The 26,251-nt window shown below is 40.9% G+C and overlaps 1 protein-coding gene and 1 long non-coding RNA gene across 5 annotated transcripts in view; both read right to left on the minus strand.

The window, feature by feature from the left end:
* LOC121079285 (amyloid beta precursor protein) overlaps positions 1 to 26,251 on the minus strand; it is a 216,464-nt gene that overhangs the window by 180,460 nt on the left and 9,753 nt on the right. The window lies entirely within an intron of this gene.
* Positions 19,581 to 25,195, minus strand: LOC121079305. The gene is made up of 3 exons (XR_005824967.1): positions 24,080 to 25,195; positions 21,636 to 21,792; positions 19,581 to 21,399 (listed from the first exon to the last, which is right to left on the minus strand). It is a non-coding gene; the product is annotated as an uncharacterized LOC121079305 (long non-coding RNA).

Below are 26,251 nucleotides of genomic sequence, written 5' to 3' on the forward strand. Positions count from 1 at the left end.
AGCTTCTCTTCTAGATGCAACATAACTTTACCAAAATTTCAAATAAAATAGACATGAGTCGTTCCATATGTGGCATGTGAGACATGCCCTGTGGGTTTAAAATGGAGAGGTTTTTGATTTTTTTTTCCTTCCCGTTAGCTATGAAGACAGCTAAAGCTGGGGAAAAAAAGGTGGCAGTTTACTTGGAGTGCTATCAATTTAACTCTAACATGACAACCTATGACTGTCTACTTAAAACCTCATTCCCTTCCGAAAGGACAAGACTTCTAGCTTAATCAAATTACTAAAGCAAGTCATGAGCACATTTAGCTTTCTGTATTTTGAGCTGACAGGGCCATACTAATTAACTGCTCAGCATAGCACTTCATCTTATTGATTAAGACAGCTAAATGTTTCTAATCATAAAGGAATACAAGAGCAATTAACAGACGCTGTAAACAGAACGAAAGCATTTAGATCATGATCATGAATAATGCAAATCTTTGCTTCCAAAGTTGAACTCCTTTAGAATGCCCTTAAGCAAGGATAGTAGGTTAATGAATTGTCTGTCATATCTGCGGCTTGACGATAGGAGCTTTCAAACAAACAGCTAGAGTGGAAGCATCACCTATTTAACGATTTTACATCAGGAAGGAAAAAAAAAAGAAAAAAAAGACATTAAACTGTTTAATATCTGAAGGTAAGAGCTTGCTGCCACAGTGCAGCCCTGGTGTTTAAACTAAAAGCCTCTCACTTTAGTAATGTCCAACAATTTCATATGTTGCATTTTCAGCATCATATCTGTGAAACTCGCAGTTCCACCACAGAAGTTTTAACAGAAAAACTGCCCTTGAGACAGCCTTTTGTGCCATCTCCATTTTCTTTCTGTAATATATAATGCTCATCCAAGATTTTTGCCATCTGATATTTCATTTCTGAAGAAAATAAGTTGATCTGCTCTGGCACTTTTTTCAGATTGAAAACTGGCAGCTTCTTGCTTTTCAAGAAATTACTTACTGTAAAATCCACAGAAACGGCTGATGCTGATGGAGGCGTTTATGCAGAGGTGATGGCCCAAACACAGTAGTCAATCCTAACAACATTTCTTTATGAGAAGGCAAAGGCTGACTGCATTAGCACATCTGACCTTGGCCGTATGAAACCTAGATTTAGAGCTTCTGATGGGCCTTTTGCTGACACCTGAACAAGATACTCCTGAAGAGCATACAAGATTTCTGTTCACCCCATTTTGCACGCATGTTTCAGCACTGTTACTCCTTTTTTTCCCAAAGAGCTAACTTGCCATCAACAGTGACTGACAGTGATCCCAGCATTAAAAAAATGTGGCTATTGCACCAAGCTATATACTGCATTGCACTCTTTGATGTGTTGTTTCCCTTTGCAATCCTTCTTTCTGACTGTAATAAAAACCACAGGCAAAAAGCTGAAATCCGTGAAGCTAAAAATCCATTGTGCACTTGGTCCAAAATAACCAGTTATGCTCAATAACAGATACTTCAGAAGAACGTTTCTGATGCCACATTTCCCGGTTCCTTCCATTTTCTCAATGCAGTCCTACACAGCAAGCCTATACAACATGCAGCCTTCTTTTGTTTTACCAGAATGAAACAGCAAATGAAAACCTGTCAGCAAGATGCATCAGGCTGCCCCTCCCGCTAGTGCCCACCACGGAGCATTCCCAAGAGACCTGCTAAAAAAGGCATCTGGAAGGGATCAGTCCTCGTAGCCTTAATTTATGGGATCTATTTTAATCCAGGGCACATTCCTACATAAGAACAGTAACATAAACAGTGAATTCAAGAAGGCATTATTGCCATTTAATTTTATGAGTGTGATGGATATGACGTGAGAAAACGAGCCGTGAAGCCTCTCAGGTGCCTGAGGGTTGGACTGGCAGTGGTGGGGGTCTCTGATGCTCACTGCCTGTGCCTCCTCTCTCACGCGGGGTCTCTGCCACCTGCACAGCTTATGCTACTTCTGTTTTAAAAGCTTCAATATGAAAAGTAACCTTGAGCTGGTAAGGCCTACATGCCAGTTTCCAATCTTGCACTGCATTTCTGCTGACATGCTCAGCGTGGCATCTATCAATAAGAAAAAGCACAAAAAACAGTAAGAGGTATTCTAACAAAATTACTCCATACCTTGCAAACATTCAGAAGTGTTCACTTCTAATAAGTTCACCTACATGTCTTGGGGGTTTGCACAGGTTTTTCAATTTCGGTTCTTACAGCAGGCTCTGCTGCAGATTTTGGTCTCCCCCCAAAGTTAACAGCACTGAACACCAAACACTGCTTAACTTTTCCAGCTGACGAACTTGCTGTACCATCTAGACTATGTTGACATTTGAAGAGTAAGCCTCATCCAACACCCCAACTATATTTTCCATTAGGACTGTCCTAGAAAAGCTTTCCATGAATGAAAGGTGTGCTAGAAACTTCTGGCTGGTCTGTCCCAAGACCTCCAGATAAGAGACTGAGTCACTTATATATTCCATATTACACCAGGAGAAAGAAACAACTCTCTCTCTTCACACCATCTCCCTTCCCATCAAGTTTGTCCTGAAAACCTCAGACATATAGCACTTTGAGGAAAAAAATAATTCTGTTTTCCCCCCTGCCCAGGAACTGGATTGTGACAATGCCTTACTATCACAGCAAAGCTAAAAATAAAAGATGAGATAACAACTACTTTCAAGAGAGTCTCTGGTCTACACAAGTTGCTAATAAAATCACTAATGGTTCCTCGGGTTGTGTGTTAACAGACACATCCAGCACCAGTTTTGTCACAAAGAGGAATGAAAAACCGTACCTGAGGAAAAAAAAAAAAAAAGTAGCACTTCTTTTAAAACTATTACACACAAAAATCAAAACCAACTTAAGAAACGGCAGGAAATTGAAACGAGAGAAAAAAACTAGACGTAGTGACAGTGATTAGTCCCATACAGGCTGTCACAACATTTAAAACACAGGAATTCATGAATCACTGGTCATGTCAAAGGTATATCCAGCTAAAAGACACAAATTGGCAGAGAATTTTGTGCATCAGTCAAGTTATCTTCATAGCCAATGGCTTAATCCACTTACATTCACTGCCTGCCAAGAAAAATTATCTGCATTACAATACAATCAAGTAACCTGGAGCATTGATCTACACAGATAAGCAGCTTCTGTACAGTAATGCTGAACAACATAAAGTTATGGTCCAGCTGTTTACAATAACATCTGTAGTGGAAATCTCTCCTTGACTAATCCTAAAGCTCAAGGGCAGATTAGTCTCCCAAAGAATAATTCATGCAACACAAATTACATTAACGACAACTATTTGTTTTATTAGTATTCTGCAAAAGTGAAAACTATGAGCATATTTATGAAACTGTAATCACATATTATTTTGTCTACTTTGCATATGACCTCGAAGAAGTAGCATGTGCTTTTTTGCTGCCTCTCAGCAAATCATTAAATAAGTTAGACCAATTAACACACTGTCTCCGGTTAACTGTAAGGGCCATGCTCATTTTTTCAGTTTCCAAAGACCAAATAAAACAGTACTCACATTTATCAATAAGACATCTCCACCAGAGACAAATTTCTAGAATGGAAGCTACCAAAATTTGCAAAATGTTAACTTCATGATTCTGAAAAAATTTACCTCTCTTGATTGTACCTTAAGCGCTCTATGTAAATATTTGTCTAATGTCACAGGTTGCGAAAGCACCAACCTGGTGTTTTTGCCACAGAAAACAAAGTTATTAAATTTGGTTATACATTTATTAATAAATAGCAAAATTGTAATAGGAGTTGAAGTTCTGAAAGCAAAGATATGATGTGTGTCACAGTGGTAATGGCCAACGCTGACAGCAGGTTCTCCCTTAAACAGTTTCAGCATTTCAGCAGCCTGTGCTTCGGTCGCAACACTGGGTTCTTCCAGAATTGCATGCATCTTCCCGCATGCCGCCCTGCAGGGCTTCCTTTAGAGCAGCTAAATGCTGAAGTGCTTAAAATATTTGACAGCAAAGAAATTTAAAATACTGGAAGCTTATACTTCAAAGGTATTCTGCCTGCCCTCAAAAGAAAGCACAACATGAACCCATTCTTCAGGTGAGAACATTAAAAGAAAACAACACAAACGATAAATGCTAAAGACTGGGATCAGGAAATGATTCCATAAGAGAAAGCTCATCAAGTATATAACTGCTAATTCTACATCTGATGCTTTGGATAATGAAAGAAGAGGGACATAATCCATCTGTTTTCCAATTATCTTGTGTCAAATAATGAATATTTGCAAGCCTAATCAAATTAGGACAAAACAAGGTGAGTTCTGGCAAAGCTGCCTGAGTTAAGAGGTTTAATTATTAAAGCCTGTCTCTAAAAATGGGTGCTTCATGGCATTTTTCAGCTGTTTTGAGAGGGAAAGGAGTCATTCCAAGTGCGCAGATGACACCAAAAATGTTGACTTTTAATAAAATACAAAAACAGGCATCATGCAAGCATTGAAAGACTAAGATGTGAGATAGGGAAGCTACTTCCTCCCCACATGAAGACGTGGTATAGGTATCCCTTTCCTTTCCCCTCTTCCTGATGTGGTAATTTGACAACTATGTCAGAGGAAAGGTACAGATTCTTCAGGGTATTGAGCATGCTGGGTGCAATTTACACGATTCCCAAGATACTCAAAAAAGGCTTTTGTAACGGATTAAAGGACCAAAAGAAGTTCATCCAGTTAGAAAAGTGAAACGCAAAAACAAACAAAAAAAAGAAAAATAAAAACCTTTACCTTAACAGAAGAAGGGGTGTTAGGATTTCATTTTTTTAGTTCCTTACCACTTCAGAGAAAAAGCCTTTTTCAATTAGGCACCATTATTTAAGAGAAAGTATAGCCCTCTCCTCATTCATTCACTGTCATCGCTTTCTGCAACTACAAAAGTAATTAGTAAGAAACTAATTGCTAACAGTTTTTCATAATCCCTATTTCAACAACAAGCATTGGCTTTGTTCACAGCTAAGGCCATAATCAAAAAAAAAAAAAAACACGCTGCAAGGTTTTGTCTTAAGAGGGTTTCCATCCATAGACTAGTTACACAGCTTCAATCCAGATAGCTCTGCTATTTATTTGTAATTAAGGGCTACAATAGAATATGAGAATAAGCATCAGACCTTGTACATGCTATTTATTAAACACTGAAACATCAAAAAGCATTCCCCAGATGTCCTAAGAGGGCTTCGCTGATTTAGGCAGTTTTATTCTGCCAATGCTAACCTGAAGCCACTATCATAAACCTTCAAAGCATGCTTAATTTGTACTAAATTGTTTTTTTGTTCGCAATTATTTTCACAGTGAGGACACTCGGTAACAACCTCCATATCTACAGCTTATTCAAGAACAACAAATAACCTCCTTACTTTAGGGGGTGACTAGAATAATGCCTCCCTGCTTTCCACTCCACACAAGTTCCAGACCTTCAACCAAGAAGGCAACCGATGTAGTTCCGAGGTTGAAGAGCTTCTCCTGAAGATGAAAATCAAAGAGCAGCCCAAATACTCTGAAGAACAAGGCCACCCAAGTAACGTGTCACCTTTCCAGACCATGCCTGCACTTCCTCCAAACACCTGCACGATGTTCAGGTTGAAATGCGAGGTCTCTCATGAACTAAAGCAACCCCAACTTGCACGCAGAGCAGTTTGCTTCCTCATTCAGCGCTCTGCACCCCACAAGCGAAGATCACTGCTGGGTCCCAGAAGCCCCCAGCCATGCTAATACAGGCTCTTGTCACCAGACAGAAGCCTGTGGCTTCTTGCCCCCTGGTTAACTATATAATTTTCACAAGTTCACAGAATATGGACTGCCAGACTTACTATTTAAGCCATAAAGATAGTAGTTCTCCTCTGAGTATTATTATGCATCTATGTGGAAAAGCTATTTATATTTTTAAACCTGCTTATCTAGATAAGTAAATAACATCTACAAGAAAGGAAGGGATACAGGGTCAAAAAATAAATAAATAAAATAAAGCACCCAAATTAGAAAACGAGGAAATACCAAACTATTGTCTCCCCACAACTTAAGATGGCTGTTTGCCAAAAGCAAGGGAAAATTTTCCATCTCCCAGCTTCTCCTTAGAGAGGAACGGTGTCACAAGCGTAGGAGATTGTCAAAATCAGCATGAATAATTTAGAAACAATTTTATTGTATAATGTTAATATAGAAACAGTAGTAGCAATTATTGTTGTCAACAGCCTAGAGAAATAGGTCGAAAAACATTTTACTGATTGCTCAGTAAAATTGCTTGTATGAAGAAGACAAATGTTTTTGGCAACCAGAAAGGAGAAGGGCCACCTCCCAACGACAGGAAAGCCAGCGCAGACCCACAGCTCTTTTACCAGAAGCCTTTGAGACTCAAGCATGGAGTCAAACTGAAACACACCTGAAATCTGGTTGAGAAACAGACTTCGCTGAAGAGCTCCCAGCAAATTGGAGATTTGTATTTGCCCTAACCATGCCCTGTTTAAGCTGAGTGCAAACACCTGCATGCTGCTCTCTTGTCCCACTTCTCCAACAGCTAAACCAGGTGTCACAGCAGCACCCTGACCACTTCCTCCACAGCCATTCAAGAAGTGCCTGCTCCACAAACACGTGAGAAGCAAGTCCCTTCTCGAGGCTGCAGAGAATATTTCCACAAAGGAATCTTCTGGAAGTTGACTGTTTTCCTCACTCATACCCTTCACATGTTCCCGAGGCTTGCAATGTTTTTATTCCACGTGTCTTAGGTTTAAAACTTCCCTCAGGTCACTTTCCAAGCACCAGCAGGATGCCTTCTGGACCCAGGTCCAGGCACCTGCCGAGCCTGAAACCAAAATAAGTATCACAACCAACCCACAGCCCTGCAAGGGCTAAGTGTTGAGTTTGCACGGCGTTTTCACAGATCAATTCCTCCCCAAAGAGCTGAGTGACCCAAGCAAGAAACAAGGGTAAACAAGAAACAAAGAAAACAATTAAATATCCTCTACCTCCTGGTAAAAAGAGAGATGCAATCCAGCAGGTGCACAAGTTTGAGGAAAGAAGCGTTTAATGATACCAATAAATGTAACAAGTGTTATTATTTCTTTTGGTATACTACATGTGCAGAAATGCTGTGACATATTGCTTTTGAACTGATCACCAGAAAGCATGTCATTACTGTAAAACAAACAGGAGACTGTATTTTACAGAACTGAATTAAAGTTTTGGGCTAAAATACACTTATTGGGAACCACCTATTTCCGGTATTATATCTTTTATTTCCATGCTCAGAGCAGCCGTCGCTTATTTTATCTGAATTAAGCACATGATATAGCAGAAGGACGAAGAGTGTATGTCATAGTACCACAACTGACTACAGAAGTATTCCAAGCTCAGTGATAGCTTTTGGGTTCTTAGTATACCCATAAAACTGACTTCTGTAAAGTATAAATTACAAGGCGAGAGAAAGCATTTAAAAAGCCTTAAAATAAGATCTAATTTTCATTTATATTAACGTACCTTCTTCTTGCAAAAGAGTACCCTAAGTTGGTGTAAATTACATTTTAAGCCTATTTCAATGCACGTGTGCATGGGAAGGATGCGAAAAGAAAAACTATATGCAGAACCAGACTCCATGCCATGAAACAAATTTAAATTGTATCCGTCAGGTCAAAAATTGTTTGAGGAACAATTCTAGTTTGACAAATTTGATAAACAAGTTAACATTTGTGCAATGTCAGTTTCTCAAATGAACCATGTAGCTCAAATGTCAGCACTCTGTAACTTATTGACTTATTTTTAATAGAATGGCAGTCTTCAGTTTTCAGGAATTCACTTGAAGTAGCTGTTGACTTAAAAGCAGTTTCACATCTCATTTATCACATTTCCAGTACTTTGAGTAAACATCTCATGCTAGAAGAATTATTTTGTATGTCATCTTCACTCCTTTTTATTTTAAACTCTAATATATTTTTTCAACTTTTCCTGCTAAAACTGGGATGGCTTAGTTTGTAAGAGGATGCTGATCTGTCTGAGGGATGTTTACATCTTACCTCAAATCCATAAAATTTATCAGTACTCAACAACTCTCAGAACTGAAGAAAAGGGAAAAGAAGGGCAGGGAAACACAAATACTCAAGCCGTTGCCCTTCCAAGTATGACTCTCATACAGCTGACATACTACACAGAGCTAAGATCCTGTATTTTTGGCAGTATATTAGTTAGTTTAAGTGTGCTTAAGTATACAAAGCATGTGAATTTTCTTGAAACAAACTTTCTCGAAAAAGAGATACCAGATTTTACCGTTTTGGGAGACTCTCTAGGCTTACACAGTTTCCCTAATGTAGGAAGACAACACTAAACTAATGAACTTACCACTCTAAGCCTACAGATTACCACAGTGGAAGAAATATATAGTTCACTTTGCAAGCTCCTCCAGGAAGGAAGAGAAGCAGCAGCCCATCTGCTTGGCAGATTTTTCTCCTGTCGCAGTCTGACTGAATAAAGCCTCACACACCCGAGCAGAAACTCCCTGAGGCCAGCAGAATTGGCTTTTTGCTTCCGAGACAGGGCTTACACTCTGCATCAACCAAATTTCAAATGAAGCTCTGAGGTTGGCATGTAAAATAATAATAAAAATTAATTACAGTTTATCATCTACCCTCAACACAGGGGCACAGCCTACACTGCTAACGTAGCTGCTCCATGGACCGCATGGCTTATGTTCTTCTTCAAACTACCCAGAGCAGTACCCTCCTCTCCTGCCATTTGGGGTGAATCACAAATATCTGAATGCGGCCATGCGAGAAGTCTGATGTAACTTCCTAGTTTAAACAGATAGTGTTTCAGCTATTTTGCACCATTACAGCACCCCATGCATATGCCAAACATCGCCCTCATCTTCGTCTGCTGCAGGACTATTCTCTGCCCAGCCAGCCAGCCTGCAACTCCGATTCTTCTCTGCGACTTGTCCGACTCGTTGGCTAACTGCAATTATTATTGATTTCCTAACTTCATTCCACAATGTGAAGATGAATACAGACATTTCTGGCATCCACCAACTTTAACCACTCGTGTTTGGCAAGGTGGGGACTCATTGACTGCTACAAGGAAGAACACTTCCATAAGATACTTCCTGAGATGTTACACTACCCAGGATGCCATCACGTCTCTAATTAGACAAATCTGGTTTTAGCTCACAAAAACAGCAATACCAGCAAGCCAGAAGGAACTAATCTGCCAGCGCTGGGATTCAATAACATAGTGAACTACCTGGATTACTTTCATGGCATGTATGGAAGCCTAATGCTAGCTGCCACGTGACAAAGTAAAATGTCGGGAGAGATTCTGATTGATTTTGAGTTGATTTACTGTCCAGCCCTTCAAGCCTTCCCCCATAAAAGTGAAATGAAATTCTACCTCAACATAACATCAATACCGTGACAAGAAAGGAATTAGTACAGCATTACTAGGCATCCTGTGCTGAAAGAGATCCTGCTCCATATTAAAGGGTACATAACAGTCACCTGCTACTCAAAAAATCCCAAACCCTACTGTCCCACTAGACATAAGCTTTTGTCCTACATCATTCTGCACCCAGCTGCTCTTTGTGGGCAGCTACTGCATGTTCAGTACAGGTTTAGTACAGGTTTTCATAATAACAATTATAACTATTATGATATCTTTCATAATAATTATGTCGCTCTTCAAAGCAAAAGCCTGGCTTTCAACCTCTGAGGCTACGGCCAGCTCTCATGGTCTCGGGAGATGAAGCCATTTCTCTTGTGCTCTGCTTTCTGGCTCTAGTAGACAGACTGCTTATTTAATTTCATCTAGCACAACAAAAACAACTCCATCATTATTGCATACGTAAAATATTAATGAAAGAACTAAGTAATAAAGAAACAGACCTTCAGAATTGCTTAAGAAAGGCATACAAAGGATTGTACAGTTTTGGGGAGGGAGGGGCCAATAAAATCAAAATATCCATCATTCTATCAGCAAGGCACATTTCAGGCGTCCTTCTAGAATTTCCTTTTCATATGTTTTTACTCATGAAATGCTACTATACTGTATGTGCCATAGACATGGATTTCATGATATTTTGCTCATACTCAACACCAAGCATCTCCTCCTTCCAAGGACTGGTGAGCAAAAATAGGAGGAAGGGATAAGAACAAGCAGATGAAGATATAAGGGAAGTCCTCACAGAAACAACAACACAGCTTTGTTCAGTAGGCTAGGGAACGGGTCACATCACAAATTCTCCCTTCAGCACAGAGATTACTATACAGGTTTATATGTACCCTCTGCACAACCATGACAGACTTACAAGGCCAAATCACATAAACCAGGAGTCTTAATCTTATTGGAAATAATAAACTGACGGAGGTATTGTGCAAGCTATGTGATCTACAGACCGTAACTCTTCAACTTGAAAAACTAAGCAAACTCACTCAAAAATGGAATTCTATCAGCCCTGAATCAAATAAACTTCCAATAACAACAAAAGAGAGAGCTGATTATGATAATCCTGTGGTGTTCCAAAATCCGTGATGCAATTCAAGACTAAAAAAAAAACAATGAATACACAGGAAGCAATATGGGGCAAAAGAATAAATTCTGATCTATGTTCTAAAACCTTAGCTGTGATCTTCCAAAACAATTCTGCGACTAAAAGCATGTGTGTATTAAAGACATGGGGTTCGTTTACATTCTTCCACAGCTTGTCTTTACAAAAATTCTTACTGGTTTCTTTATTTTGGCCCTTGTTATCTTAACACTAAAAACACAGCACAGAACACTGCTGATTTTCAATCTTCTCTTTCCACATTGCACAAGATCACTGTGGGTTCTGGATTTCTGATCTTATTGACTACTGCCGAGTACCATGACCTACGACACTGTTGCTTAGGTTTGGGGGATGGAAGGAGACAAACAAAACTAAATCCTGCAATCTAAGGGCTTTCTTCCAGTGTGCTATTCTTATTGCTTTCTAATATAACAGAGTAGTAGGCAACTCCTGCAAAGTTAGTTAATGCAAAACTTTTGAGATGTAAGAAAAATCGTGCCAGACAGCTCTTAGTTTTCCATGAGAAAACATGCAGTTAGTTAACAGGAGCTTGCAGAAAGATCTCCAATTCAGACAAGGACAGAGAAAATAACTGGCTGAGAGATGAACTAGATTGCAAAATTCAAGATTTGTTGTTTGTTTTTTGAAAGGAGACTAAGGACTCCAGGAGCTCTGCTAGGCCCAATCACTAACACCATCTGTGCTCAATCTTGACATGTGAGAACAGAAGAGAGACTCACTTACAATTGATTTGAAGGCTCATGAAAAGTATTCTATTCAAAAGGAGCCTCCTTGAAGACCATTTCAAATTCACAATAATTGAATTTAAGACTTACGAAAGATAGGTTAAGATGAACTTTCAGAGGCACTTTCAGATCCTCAAAAGATACAGATAAATGAATGAGATTATTCATTGTTAACTACTGTTATCAGATATGAAAGAACTGATCCGAATGGGAAGACTTAATAAAGATGAAGTGCTGTTTCTTTACCAATAAGTAGACTAAAATCACCACAGATCATTAAGTAGAAAAAAAAAAAGCATTAGTCCTCTCCTAAGAGGGAAAAAAAATCTCCAGCTTAATCATTTTGGAACCACATACTACAAGATGAATCTCATTTGTCGATACCTCCATTATATTACTGTTACTTTAGACACAAATCCTTCAAACAGTGGCTTATTTGTGGGTATTTTTATTTATCTTCTAATTGAATAATCTGGAAGATTAATCCAACGCCTTGCTTTTTGAAACGCATCAGCTGTAGCATCCTAATAACTACCTGCCATAAATGAAGAAGCAACGTGATGCCTTCCCACCTCACGCTCACCATCGCCTTGTTGCGATGCACTAAGAACCAGCAGCGATCCTGTGAAAGATGTCGTGCACTCTGCGGCCACAGAGGGGAAGAAAAATCTGTGCTTGGTTCCTGTGCCTGGAGCTCTGTAATACAAACTGAACACTAATGATGCCTCATAAGGGGAGTACAGGAAACCTTATTTCTACTCACTAATAGAGAAACAAGCATGATGGCTGTCAGCTCTTATTCGAGACTAGCTAGGTCACAGTGTGCAGCGAAAGCAGAAATAACGTTTATTTTATTTCACTTGATGTAATGCCTAAGGACTCTAAGCAGGGATACTGACCTCTCATCAGGGATTTCACCAGAGCAGTAGATGTAGAGCACAAGCTACCCATCATCTGAACGCTACAGAGCAGCAACATGTAACAGATCATTCTCCTCCAATTCTCCTCACAGATTTATTTGTTGATGTTAAAAATTGCTTACGACCTACATTGACAAAACAGTTGCCCCAATGTGCAACACAGCCTCTTCTTTGGATTTTTCTCCCCTTGTGAAAAATGGACTCTCTGAAAGCCGCACACGTTTGTTTTCACACGCTCAAACTGGGGACAAGAAACCTTTCAACCTGACATGTTGTCTTATACAACGGGGTTTCACTTCACTGGTTATGCTGAGAGGTTGACAGAAACAGTACCACTAATAATATATCACAATACTGAAGTCTTTTCTGGCTGACACCAAGTATTACCTTAACACCCTGCTCTTACTCCATGTACAGGGTAAGATATTCTACAGCAGCCTGTAGCTGTCTTCCTATTTTCCAGCTTCAAAGACTCCCTTCATGTTTTCCTTCCCATTTCCAGCTCTGCTCAGCTGCTGAAAGCAGCAGCATAGAATACCAGCTGCAATACTTTAGGCAGATTTCCTTGAAAATGCCAAGGGGAGTGCAAGAAAAAAGTAAAAAGATAACCTGAAAGTATGTCACAGAGATGAAATGTCCAAGTAGGCAAGTCTCTAATTTAATGTCAGCCTCAGACTATCTCAAGCACTGCCTTCTTAAAATAAAGTCACCAAGAATTACTTGATGCTTTCAATCCAAACCAGCTGAAAAGGTCAGAGACTTGCACTAGAGCTCAAGGTCCTTCTGCTTCCAGGTGGTAACCACCTCCTTGCAGCAACAGAAGACAAGCAGCTTTCCCACAGCTCTTCCACTTCTCTCCCGTGAGTTCAGGAAAGCAGGCAAGGCTTCATGGAGTTTGCAGAGATGTCAGGAGGGTTCAGCTTCAAACAGCACAGCAGCAGCACAGAGTCTGGCTCCAGAAGCCCTGGCAACACTCCCAAGAGGACACTGCAGCTCTCCTACCTATGCTCAAGTGAGGCTTAACCAAGCTAAGCACATTAATGAGCCTTCATCGATGGTATAGCTTCAGTTTGGCAACCACATTATCTGGAAAAGTGAATAATTTTTAAGAGTCCTGCAACTCGCTCATTCCAACCAACAGTACATACTTCCATCTGCTGATACAAGTCACTTTACCTTTCTTCCTTGCCTTACGGAGTCAGCCAGTGTACATTATGTGGTTCTTCCCTCTGTTAACATAACAGCAAATATTATCTATTCTCTTATCCACACCAGCATTATTTTTCACTTGCATTTTTAAAACCCGAGTGCTGAAGTTGTTTCAAGGTAACCAAGCCTATTATCAGAGCAGCCCATACATAGCTGCAATTAAAATACAATTTTACAATACAATACAAATAAATACAATTTTTATTTTCTTTTGTTACATTCAGGCAGAAAATAAGTATCAAATCCAAACTAACAAAGTAAGGGTAACAGACAGTATCGTAACAGTCAAGGACTACTAAAAATTCACAAAAGTCCTAAGAACAATCACTTAATACTCTTCCTTTGCTCTAGATGGGCTAACTAAAGATCACATAGCATTTAGGATAGATTTTAAGAGTGATTTGGTTTCACGTACTTACCTCCAAGCAGACTGACTTCCTGATGTAAGTCTGACTGCCTGTTGGGGCACCTACAAAACCTTACTTACTCCCCTTAAATTACGTATATACATATATAACATACTTCTACATAAAATATCCTGTTATTTTCAAATGTGAAAAGCATAGAAAGCAAAGTAATTCATCACATAAAAGAGATCACTCAAGTGTTTTAACTCACATTAATGTAATAAGTTTTTGAGAAGTGAACTTGGCTGTCTCAAATCACAGCAAAAAGGCATTTAGTGAGATTCAGAAGTACAACAATGAGCTAATCCCCGTCTCCAAAAAGCATTAAATAGTGGTAAATTAACACATGGGGATTTTTTGTTCCGCTCACCATCACCTACTTCGCCTTGACAAAATATCTGTTTACCTTATTGATTTCCAAATGCAAACTACTGTGAAAATTTAAGTTTGTCTAAGCCAATTTCTCTCTTTCTAATCAGAAAAACAGTCTGAGTTATTGTTTTCACAGGTATGTCCTTCCACATTAATACTGAATTGGATTTCATATTAATGCCTTTAATCATCTTGGCAAATCTTCAGAATATATTCACCTAAAAAGTCTGGAGTCTACAACATACGTTTCCTCCAACGTTATATAGATGAATAAGTTAAATGCATGTTTGTTTTAAATGTTGAGCCATCAGTTCTTAGCTTTTTCAAACGAGAAGGGGATTTTATGCCATTTTACTGATGTTTGCAAGGTTTCGGGGTAGCCACGTCACAAGATCTTTTCAGCCTGTTTTTAGAGGACTTGAAAACCTCATTTCTTCACACATATATTACATTTCTGTCTCCAGCTCAGCCAACTTTCTTATCGCTAAGATACAAGCTGTCCAAACACGCATCTACCCACTCTTGATTCAAAACTATCTTTATATTAAAGTCTGTCAGAAGCGATTAGTCTGAATAAACAGACACTATAAATCCATTTCAATGATCATACAATGTATGCGTATGATTATACACACGGCGACATTTGAAACACTAAAAAAATGTTTCATCTCCTGCACTAGGGCTTGCACAAAGTAACAAGCTAAAGCAACAGCAACCTGAAAATGCTCTTGGAGACAGCTCTAAGGAGGTGGGGGAAAAAAACAAACACTAATTTTCTTTCCTAGGGTCAGGACCATTCAGGCTACTGGCAAAGTACCTCCACATCAAGGGAAATGGAAGAAGCTTCATTAAAAGATGACTTTTCAGTGGTTCAGAAGGTTGTGTGGACAACACTGCCATTGAAGAGGAGACTGAATTAAAGACCTACAACTGTTTAGGTCACACATGCATTACCAAAGTACGCTGACTATGTGGGTCAGAGCCATAAGGTGGACAGACCTAGAAACACTCCTGCAGAGACCATGAGATGGCAAGCTCCTGCTTTCAAGTAATTGTCAAATGTCATCGGCATTCACTGCTCCAGTTCCTGGTTCTGAAGCCAAAACTTCAATACGGAACAACAGCACCGAGTTCACCAAAATACTGTCCTGCCTGAACACTTTACACTACGATTGTTCCCCTGTGCACTTCACCTTTCACACAAACAGCGATTCGGGACAGCTGCCCTGCAATCAGGTTTCACGGAAGATTGCCAGGAGTACTCTGATACACACAGGAGACTTCTCAGTACAAACCAAGTACATATTACTAACACGATGCTGTTACGGGATGCCTGTAATTTCCTTATTGTTTCCTCCTGAGCACAAGAGTGTCGGCCGCACCTCACGTACAGTACCTACGGTCACGCTCCCTGGGCCACCACTGGTTGGACATTCAAAGCACAGAGCAAATGCCGATGAGACAAGTAACCTCTGTGCTCACAGCCATTCTTCTTGGACCAAACAAGCTGTGGGCTCCACTTCAACACACTGCCTCTGTGGCAAGGAAGTGGTGTGCAGCCTCCATACATACGTATAAACACATAGTGCACTTACTCTAGGACATTTTTCCCTACATAATAGGCTAGAAGACAACCACAACGTCAAAAGAAAAGCTTTTTCTTGGCAAAAGAACCCACAAAAAAAAGTAGATAAAACTTCTCAGATTTCAAACAATGGATGACAGCAATTTTTCATACTGTTTTCTATGTTAATGTGACACGTTTGTTAAAAATAATCACTGCCTTAGACCTATTATGACCTGCACAATGTTGGCATCATTTCATTCAAAACACACCACTGAAGACAAAAAGCTTAACCAGAGGAGCTAAAAATTTTACACAACTATTTCCATAAAACTAAATTTGGGGATATGAAACTATTTTTAATGTACATTAAACTATTTCTAAGGTGTGTCAGAAAAAACAGAAGTTATGACACAATTTGATACTGCTAAAATTTGACGTGAAGTGCATTTAACAGCAAACTATCATAAACGCAAACACCCCATGTCAATTGTTTAGCAAATGGCTTTTTCAGACCACCGTTCAAGACCCCTTGAGGACTTGTTCCCTCGTTCTTTATTCTTCTGAAAAAGTGTATAACTGTGAAACATTTATCGTCCTAGCTCCCATTCAGTCTTTCAGGACTGCCAAGTCTCCAGCACAGTACAAATAAAACCCAAGTGTTTCCTCTTAGATCGGATCACCGTTACGTGGCTGACACTGTAATTCTGAGCCTGTACATATGGTTCATTTACTACAATATCATATAACAAAGGCACACGGGTAAAGGAAACATAAGAAGTCCCTACTCTCTTCACAAAGGATTGTTTATAATGGACCAAAATTGAGCCATTCTACTATAATAGGCTGTTTCTTTTCTTGCCATTAGTAAAAAGGAACCAACTGTAACCAAAATACCATCTACAACAATAGGTCCATTCAGGAGAAATTGATTCAGGCTCTCCTCATAAAGCAAACATGATAAGGAAGAGGGGAAAAAGACTCTGAAGGGACTTCAGAGGAGTGGGACGTAAGCAGCCACGAATAACCTGTTAGGTAATGTAATATTACTGAACTGAAGACAGCACCGCAGCGCTAACCATGTGACAGGCATCCCCGGTCTTGGAGCACCTCGCAACTTTGCCGTTTCCTTCCTCAGCAACGAATGTTTGCAAGCACTGTGAACTACAAGCCAGCACACTCTCCTTTCCTGTAAAGTATTTCCACTTTTTTTTTTTTCACTCTCCTTTTACTTTCAAGCCTTATCCAGAAAGTTATATGTCTCTTAAAAGATGGAAAGGTAAGACTGAAGTTTATTGAAAACATTCACTACTACTTGGTCTGCATTCCGTTTTGGAAACCTGCATTCAGTTTTGGAAGCCACTTGTTATGAACCAGCCTTCCCAGGCACAGCAACCACAAAGTCAACAAACTAAATGTTTACCAGGCTTTAGGGAACACAAAAGTAAGTGCAAGAACTAGAATGAAGTGGACTGTCAAGAGCCAGTTTCAGTAACTACAATTGGACTCCACTATCCAATTTCATTTGTTTTCCAATAAGAAATTGGAAAACAAATGAAATTTGTTGTTTTTTTTTCATTCCTTCAAATCAATCTTCACAATCAAGAGATTGGAAAACATCACATTTTCATCAATGTTGACGTTTTTCTCTATTAACTCATCCGTCAAATCTGACCTTAATACAATTAACCAAAATAATTTCCTTCCCAAACTGAGCATCTCGGTTTTTGCAAACTCATTGAGGCTACAAAACCGAATCTAGTTTGAAATTGCTGTCAATTAAATGCTTTCACTTCTGGATCTACAGTTTCCCTCCCCACCCCCCTTAGCTGATCTAAGAAAGTTAGTTACTTCTGACAACAACAAGACTTGAAGAATCAGAGGCAGTATTACTCCTTATAGAAATCCATACATTGTCTAAGACACCTCTCTCTCAGCTTGGCTGGGGGAAGGAGGGGAAGAGAGAAGATGACAGAAAGGAAGAAAAAGAGAGATTGTGTTTTGCATTCCTGTGCAACCAACAGCGCTGTATGGTACACAGCCATATAGCAAAGATCCCCCCCCTTGTGCACCAGCTATCTCTGCTGGGAAGTTCAGCCCTCCAGCCACCTTGCCACGGCCACAAGTCAAAGAGTAAAAAGTGGATTATTTGCTCACAAACAACAGCTGCTCACAAACCAGAACGGGGCACCTGAGCTGACCTAAGTTAAGACCAAATCCACGTGCCTCGTCTGTCAAGCTCCTGTTCTAAAGAACAACAATTGCCACCAGTCTCCAAGGCTGCCAGCACCTTAAGGAGAGCACAAGCCGCACTGACAGTGCACAGGGTTGTTTGTTTGTTGTTTTTCAACAGAAATATTACTGCATCTTCTCATTTCCCATTCAGTTCATCAGCAGCCGACTGCAAAAAGCAGACAATAAGCCCGCCCGTGATTAAGCAGGCACAGACACTCCTGCAGCAAGCCCCAGGAGGTGAAGACAGAGCGATGGCGCAGAGCAACACCTGATCTGCTCACGCAGAGGTTGCATCGACTGAGACACATCCGCGAGCGCCCGCGCTGTCTGCAGGCAAAGCGGAGCAGCAGCAGCGCTGTGGCACATCGCGAGACTGCGTGAAGCCAGCCTGTCAGCACATGCAGTGTGGCCTAATTAACATCCACTGGCAGTGAGGATGAGCACGAAAGGAAGAAGGGAATGGAAAAAAATGAAAACCTGACTAGCAAAACTTTGGAATAATTGGGAACCTGGAAACTGAAGCCAAACCCAAGGGAAGGAGGCAGGCACACCTCCATGTCCCGTCACCACTACACACTGAGGCCCAGCTGTTGCTTTGGCCACAACAACCCCATGCAACTGCACAGGCTTAGGGCAGAGTGGCTCAAAAGCTGTGCAGAAGAAAAGGATCTGGGGGTGTTAAACGATGCTCGCCTCAACATGAGCCATCAGTGTGCCCAAGCGGCCAAGAAAGCCAACAGCATCCTGCCTTGTGTCAGGAATACCGTAGCCAGCAGGACCAGGGAGGTGATCGTCCCCCTGTACTCTGCTCTGGTGAGGCCACACCTTGAGTACTGTCCTCAGTTTTGGGCCCCTCACTACACGAAGGACATTGAGGTGCTCGAGCGAGTCCAGAGAAAGGCTTCGAAGCTGGTGAAGGGCCTGGAGAACAAGTCCTGTGAGGAGCGGCTGAGGGAGCTGGGGGTGTTCAGCCTGGAGAAGAGGAGGCTCAGGGGCGACCTTATCGCTCTCTACAGCTACCTGAAGGGAAGGTGTGGGGAGCTGGGGGTCAGCCTCTTCTCACAGATAACTATCAACAGGACTAGAGGGAATGGCCTCAAGTTGTACCATGGGAGGTTTAGGTTGGAAATGAGGAGACATTTCCTCTCAGAAAGAGCAGTCAGGCACTGGAATGGGTTGCCCAGGGAAGTGGAGCGTTACTGTCCCTGGGGGTGTTCAAGGAAAGGTTGGACGTGGTGCTTACGGACAGGGTTTAGTGGGTGACATAGGCGGTAGGGTGACGGTTGGACCAGATGATCTTGGAGGTCTTTTCCAACCCTAGTGATTCTGTGATTCTAAGCTTGTCCAGGTCCCTCTGTATGGCACCCCTTCGTTCTCTTGTATCAACTAAACCACCCAGCTTGGTATCATGTGCAAACTTGCTCTTGTCCAGATATAACATCAATTACCACACTAAAATGAAAACCGGGAGCAACTGCAGTTTTTTTTTTATGGCTACATGTTTGAAAGTGAAGTCAGTGACTGAAAAAAAAGACTGATTTTGGCCGTTCTTTTTATTATTAATCTTGACTGTAAACATGACTCCAACACTTTATTTTTATCCCAACACCCAAATCTACAGAAAGCATTATAAGGATACGGCAGTAACATCAAATGTTCTTCTGAGAAGGACAATCCTTAAGTGCCAGACACCTGTATAAAATACCGCCCATCTCTCAAAATAATCAATTTGAACACCCAATAGATGGAAAACCCCAAACAGCTCGTAGTATTTCTAGTTTATGCTCACTTTTAACTTCAGCTGTGGCAGAAGAATGAAATCTACTTGTAATGCCTGCAGTACAAATGCTGACTAGCAAAAGCCTTTCAAGACTTCCACTGCCTGGAGTTTTTCTTGCCGAATTACTGCATCCCACAGGACCCATGAGCTCTCAAGTTCGAGCACAGCACGAAATCCCACAAGCACCAGCGCTTCCTTTACTTTGTATGAAGAACAGCTTCCTCCTGTTTCAGAAGGACAGCTCCCAAGCTGACAGGATCCTTCCTCGCTTCCAAAGCTGGCCCGCTTATTGATTTCATATACCCAGAACTAGCTGCCTGTGATCAATGCTACCACGGCTGGCTTGGAGGTGACACTCCACAGCTCCCTGCTGCTTGTGGAGTGGGAAGAAGCACGTGCTCACTGGATGGGCTGGAAACACCTCAGCTACCAGGCCTGTGGGCACTGGAGGCTAGGACCAATGCCATCTGCCTCACTCCAACTCACCACAGAACCCTCAATAAATCACAAGTGCCAAAAATACAAACAAACATTTTCGGATGATGCATCAAAACTTAAAACGCAATATAAATAGGAAGTATTTTCATGTCAGAGTGATGAGATTCCAATATATTTAGAAGTCCAGCTATCAAATAAAGCATTTCTTCTATGTCATCAAATTTTAAATCCGATTTTTTTTTGTAGCCTTAATCACAAACAGCCTCAGTCTAGATTTCACTAGGGTATTCAAACTGAAATGGGGATGATGGACAGTGGCACAAGCTGTTATATATAAGCTGATCATGACTACTGCATGGAGCTTTTGCCTGTTTCTTCATCCCTGTAATAATGCATCAGTGCCTATCAATACTGAGCCTTAACATTTCATGCTATTCTTACCGTACCAGCTAAGTGAACTTGGTCTGCAAAATTTCTGCTCCCGTTAATTTCCAGAGACCGAAAATCATCCTCTAGGGAGTCAAGTTTTGACCAAAATAGCTGAAAGCTGCCCAGCTTTCAGCATCAAAGAGTTGAGAGAGACGTCTCCCTCCAAGATGGGCAGACGATTTGACTTCTCATCTGGTCCTCGTTCAAGAACAGCAACTTGACATTTGCTTCTTGTCAGTCCCCTCAGCTCATCTCCCCCCTGCTGCCAACCTACCACATGGCACTAACTGCAACTCCAGGAAACATCTGAAAGCCATAGGTAAAAGTACTGCTTCTGCAGGAATAACAACGCACCCATCAACATGTATTATACTTCTGCAAACATCACTGTCTTCCTGCAGGAAACAACTGCTGCTCACATCACTCAGATGTGAGCTGCCACATCCAAATGCTCCTCTCCGTATGCCTTCAGCTCCGACCTTTTCTCCTCCCTAAGGCCTTGACATGGTGCAGAGCCTTGCACGGCAGCATCACTGTCAGCCCGAGTTAAGTGCAGCTGCAGGTAGGACAGAGCGCTTCCAGCGGGAACAATGACACGTTGGAAATCGGTGGTACAGGAGCTAGGGATGTGTGCATGCTGTTCGCATTCAGTGTCTGTGAGCAGATTCAGCTTCAAGATGTGTAGTCAATGCAGAATATTCTTCAGGTGTACTTGGTTGTTTGTTCCATCTGCAAGACCAGGTTTGTAATGGGTACACATTTAACTTGATCGTTTCAAGCACCTGCCATTGGTACACCTGATACATAATTAACAGATAACCTCTGTACCCGGAGAGCACAGACCTCACACAGTGTGCATTTACCCCTTATGCCCAGTCCCAGACTAAAATGTGAAACTCTCTAGGTGAATTTAAAAAAATAAAGTGTATCTACCCCTGAAACATCAAACTGGGATCATCACGTACATGATAACTGACCATGGCTTTTATGCATCATTTAACTTGATTATTTTTGCACTTCCAAGCATCACTTTGGGAAATACCTACAGCAGCTGCTGAAGGACACTGTGGTTCTGTCCACATCTCATCTCAAGACCTTGGACTGTAAAATTTTTATGCAATGCTACAAAAAAAATTCAATAGGGAGAGACATAAATAAACCACTCATTAAAAACAGGTTTTGAAATTAGACTACGATGGCTATATTCCTTCTTAATTTAATTAATAATGAAGCAATGTAAAAAAAATGACCGACAGAAACCACTGACAGATTGATAGGTTTACCTTAACAACACAAGAAGAGATAAATTGCATTTACGTTAATTTTAAATTAGTCTGCTAAAAATTCTAGAAAATACATTATGATATAGCATTACCATCTACAAGCAGCCTGAGTATCTGCCCATAAATTAATTTAATTTCAAGTAGGTGATTTTAATAAAAGATGATCAAGAACCACCTCAACTCATAACATCTGAGCTGTGCTACTAAAGCTAACTATGTTGTCCTTAGGAAGAAGAAAAAGGTATAAGCTTAAAAATAATTCAGTTGCTCCGTGAATAGGAGATAATAGCATAGTAACAGAGAGTAAAGTAATTTATCAGCATCACAACTTCCAGTGCACAGCATGAAAATACAGATACACTCTTGGAAACCTTTACAGTCCCACACAAAAATAAGCGTCGGGGTGGGTTTTAGTTATTTTCCAATTGTGTAACATTCTCGTTTTCTGGAGATGTTTTCATTCGTTGGGTTTCCCGGTGAGAACTGAAGCATTCAACCCTGCACACGCACAGCCACTCTTCCTCTGATTTCGCGCAGTGCCATGGAGCTGACATTAAAGTTGTTTGTGCAGACAGTGAACTGTCAGGGCAAAAAAAGTCACGTCTTGGTATTGACTGAGCTGCTACGCTCCACCTTTGAGCAGATTTTATTAGTCTAGAAATAAACTTCATTCATATTAGCAGTATGAATTTATGCAATGACTTTGCGGGTGAAGAGGCAATGCACGACTTATTAATTGGGGGGTGGCGGGACGGGGCATTAAAGATAACCCCAAACTTATTTTCCACTTGAGCAAGATCCTAACAAGCCCTGCCGATCTGACTCTTTCGTCCAACGAGAACTGGAGCTCACCACAACCAGAACTGCTTATCTTCAGGAGGCACTCGTATGTGCGCATATACGTTAAGACAGGGGCACAGCCACAGCAGCCTGCAGCACCATTTCAGACTGCTCAAACTTCACCTACAGCAGGCTTTGCATTCCCACCTTATGGCTGCTGCCATTTTAGCAAGTTTTTTTTTTTTTTTTTTTTTTAATCTGTGAAGCTATTAATGTCTTCACCAAATAGATACAACGCAGGAGATGACTTGCCTGGGATTAAAGAACGATAATTATTAATAAGAGAACATGAGAAAGTCTTGAAGCAAGAGCTTTCTTGTCCTTTAAGTGACGAAGGCACTGGGAGACAATCCAGAGAGCAAGCCAGCTGATGCACGGACCCACGTTTCCACCAGCCCTTGGAGGGTTTTATTTCAGATCAGGTCCAGCCCAACCACGTTGTGAGAACACCCACTGGCAGACGACACATTTCAGCACTCAGTACTTTCTCCTCGTGGAAAACTTAAATGCCAATACAGACACAGCAAAAAACCACCAGCTTCAACCAAAAGGGAACACCAGCACCACCAGAGTCTCCCAAAACCAAAGCATCACCCCAACGTGCTCCGTACCACCATCTGAACCTATTCCATCCCCCGTGTCCACAGTGATCGTGTTTTCCTCTTCAAGGCTTAACCCGCCTTTTCGATGGGGTTTACCAACCAGTGGTAGTATCTGTCATGCTCAGCACAACGGCTTCCACCTCTCAGAGCTGCTAAAAATACATGCAGGGGAATACATATTCTAGTCCAGAAAAGCCTGGCTTATGGAAGCTAGTCTTTTTTTTTCTAGTTTACTTCTGCAAAGTTATTAGAAATAGCCCACAGAGCCATCAGACCTGATGGCAAATCAACCACCACTGCTCTGTAGCATAACTGGAATCCAATCAAAAAAAACTCTCCCCCAAAGCCATAATAATTGTTCACAACTATCAGGAATACCTTCCCTGCTAAAGATATGGGCAAAGCTGACAGAAAGATGAGGCTAACAGGAGAACGGTAATGCTCTGTCAGAGCCTACTCTTTGGCTGGGCTTCATTTCGCCGGAAGGCGACCAGCAGACACTTGGTCACTGCCACTTCAAAAGGGAGAAGAAAATTTTTTCCTTCTGACACCTCAGGAAAACGATCTGTGTGAAGTGCACGTCTGCACATGGAGAAGGGAAAACAACAATCCAGGGCAAGAACAGCCACATGCCACCACAAACCACACTTCAAGCCAAGGCAGCAGCAATGTCACCTCCTGCACCTTGAGGGACGAGGGTCAAAGAAGGGATGCAGAGGCCAAGCAGGAGGGGCACATGTTGCAGCACCTGGACAGAGGGCACACCAAGAAGATCAAACCCAAGTTGATAAGGCATCAAAGCCAGCACAGGAGCATCACCCTTCCCACTGATAATTAGTGCAAGCAAAGCCTATATTTTTAAGGCATCTTCCCCCTACCCTCCCATCATTAAGAACTTGAGAGAGAATGAAAACCACTGAGGCATGGGTGCGTTAACTAATCAAGCATTTCTTGAATGTGTACCTTCAAGTACAACCGGGCGACATACTTCAAATGCTGTCAGGCAACCAAACCCATGCTCCAACTCAGAATTCATTCTGCGCATAACTTCAGCTCCTAAACATCTCAATGTGGGAAGGCGTTAAGGACTGATGTACACACACCTAACAACCCATGGGGGCACACATTTTATAATCTAGAAAAAGAATCTGTGTGTATAATGATCACAATATCTATATCTACACTTATAAAAGAAATCAAACTAGCCTATTTCCTCATGAAAGTCGTAACACTCCTTGCATTCACATGGAAACTAAGTACGATATTAAAAATTTACTGAAGATTGAGGGGACAGTAAAGCCTCACTGAGATGAAGCACTCTTGTTTCAAATGACAAACTCTCCTTCATTAATATTTAATTTTTAGTTACATCTAAAAAATATTAATTTTTCCAACACTTCTGCTGTACGCTGTAGGTGAGCAATTCCTCAAAAAATCCCAGCTGCCTGTTGCAAGTGCCAATGATCCAGGGATTATAAGCATTTTTGAACGCCTAATCAAAACAATGCAAGCTGTACGACTGCGTTATTTATTGCTCTGCAAACAGAAACTCATAAGATTGCGACTTCTGAAAACAAAGCCATTTATTTTTTTAAGCTATATTGAAACTCACAAAATGCACTTTTTCACTGTCACTTTACACACCAATTGCCCTCTATTACTACTTATAGGGAAATCAGGCTTGCACGCTTAAACCAAATCCAAGCATTGCACACAGCTAGCACCATGTACTTGTATGTAAACCTGGATAAGACTGAAAACAAGGCGGCAAACCACATTTATTATTTTGGGCACTGGAAACACTTCTGAAAACTGTAAAGTATGATCCAACAAAGATGGAAGACTCAGTCTAGAAAGTTTCAAGAACTTTTTTAAAATTATTTCAGACGGGGAGCTACTGAGGGTTATATGAAAAAAAAAGCTTTTTATAAATTAAAAAAGAGAAGGTTTTTTGCTTTTTTTTTTTTTTAAAAGAAACTAAATTAAAGTATCTTTTCAGGTCTGAGAGGAAAGACAGAGGGAGGAAAGTTTTTAAGCAGATAAAACAAACCGCTAGCACAGTACATAAAACATGCTGATATTCGAGTTAACCCTGTAGGTACTCACCTACTTCACTTCTGTGTTTTTTTATTATTCTTGATACTTCAGATGCTCTTGCTGTTATACCAATTTAGGTGCCATAAGCGATCCGACTATTCAGGACTGAAAATGCAAAGACACTTCCCCAAGGAATTTTTGTGTGCTTTTTTTTAATGACATGTGACTGAAGTCATGGGAACAGGTGGCTAAAAATATCGCCCCTTTCTTTTCTACTCATTTTGACTCCAAAAAAAAAAAAAAAAACCAACACAACTTCTGGATTTCTGTACCATCTGGTTTAGCAAGAAGACTTGGTATCCTACCACGTATACTCCAAATTTAAGCAAAGTGCTCGAAGACTGAGAATCTTCAAGGTACGCATCAACCAGAAATCTACAGGCATTTTCATTAGGAAGTGCTAATGCCCCCAAGATTAAATTTCTCCCTACTCGTTCTCTTGATTCTTGCTAAAGATTCACCAGTTTACCAGTACTTCTTCCCATCAGCTCAGGGAAACGGCTCGGTCTGGTCTTCCCAACATGCAGCACAGAACAGCAAGCAGCTCTGCCCATTTGTCTTCCCTTGCAGATCCCCTTCAGGCAGAGCAGCTTTTTGGCTGCTAGCTCGATTAAAAACAGTCTTCCCATTAGGACGCCAGTGACACAAAGTAAGATAGCTGGAGCAAGAACAGAGCAGGGATTTTTTTTTTGTTTTGTTTGAGGTGAACTTTATACTGTGCTGTTTCTACTGAAACAGGAATCCTAACTGTTGGAGCAA

This window comes from Cygnus olor, chromosome 1 (assembly GCF_009769625.2).
Source record: "Cygnus olor isolate bCygOlo1 chromosome 1, bCygOlo1.pri.v2, whole genome shotgun sequence".
Taxonomy (NCBI): Eukaryota; Metazoa; Chordata; class Aves; order Anseriformes; family Anatidae; genus Cygnus; species Cygnus olor.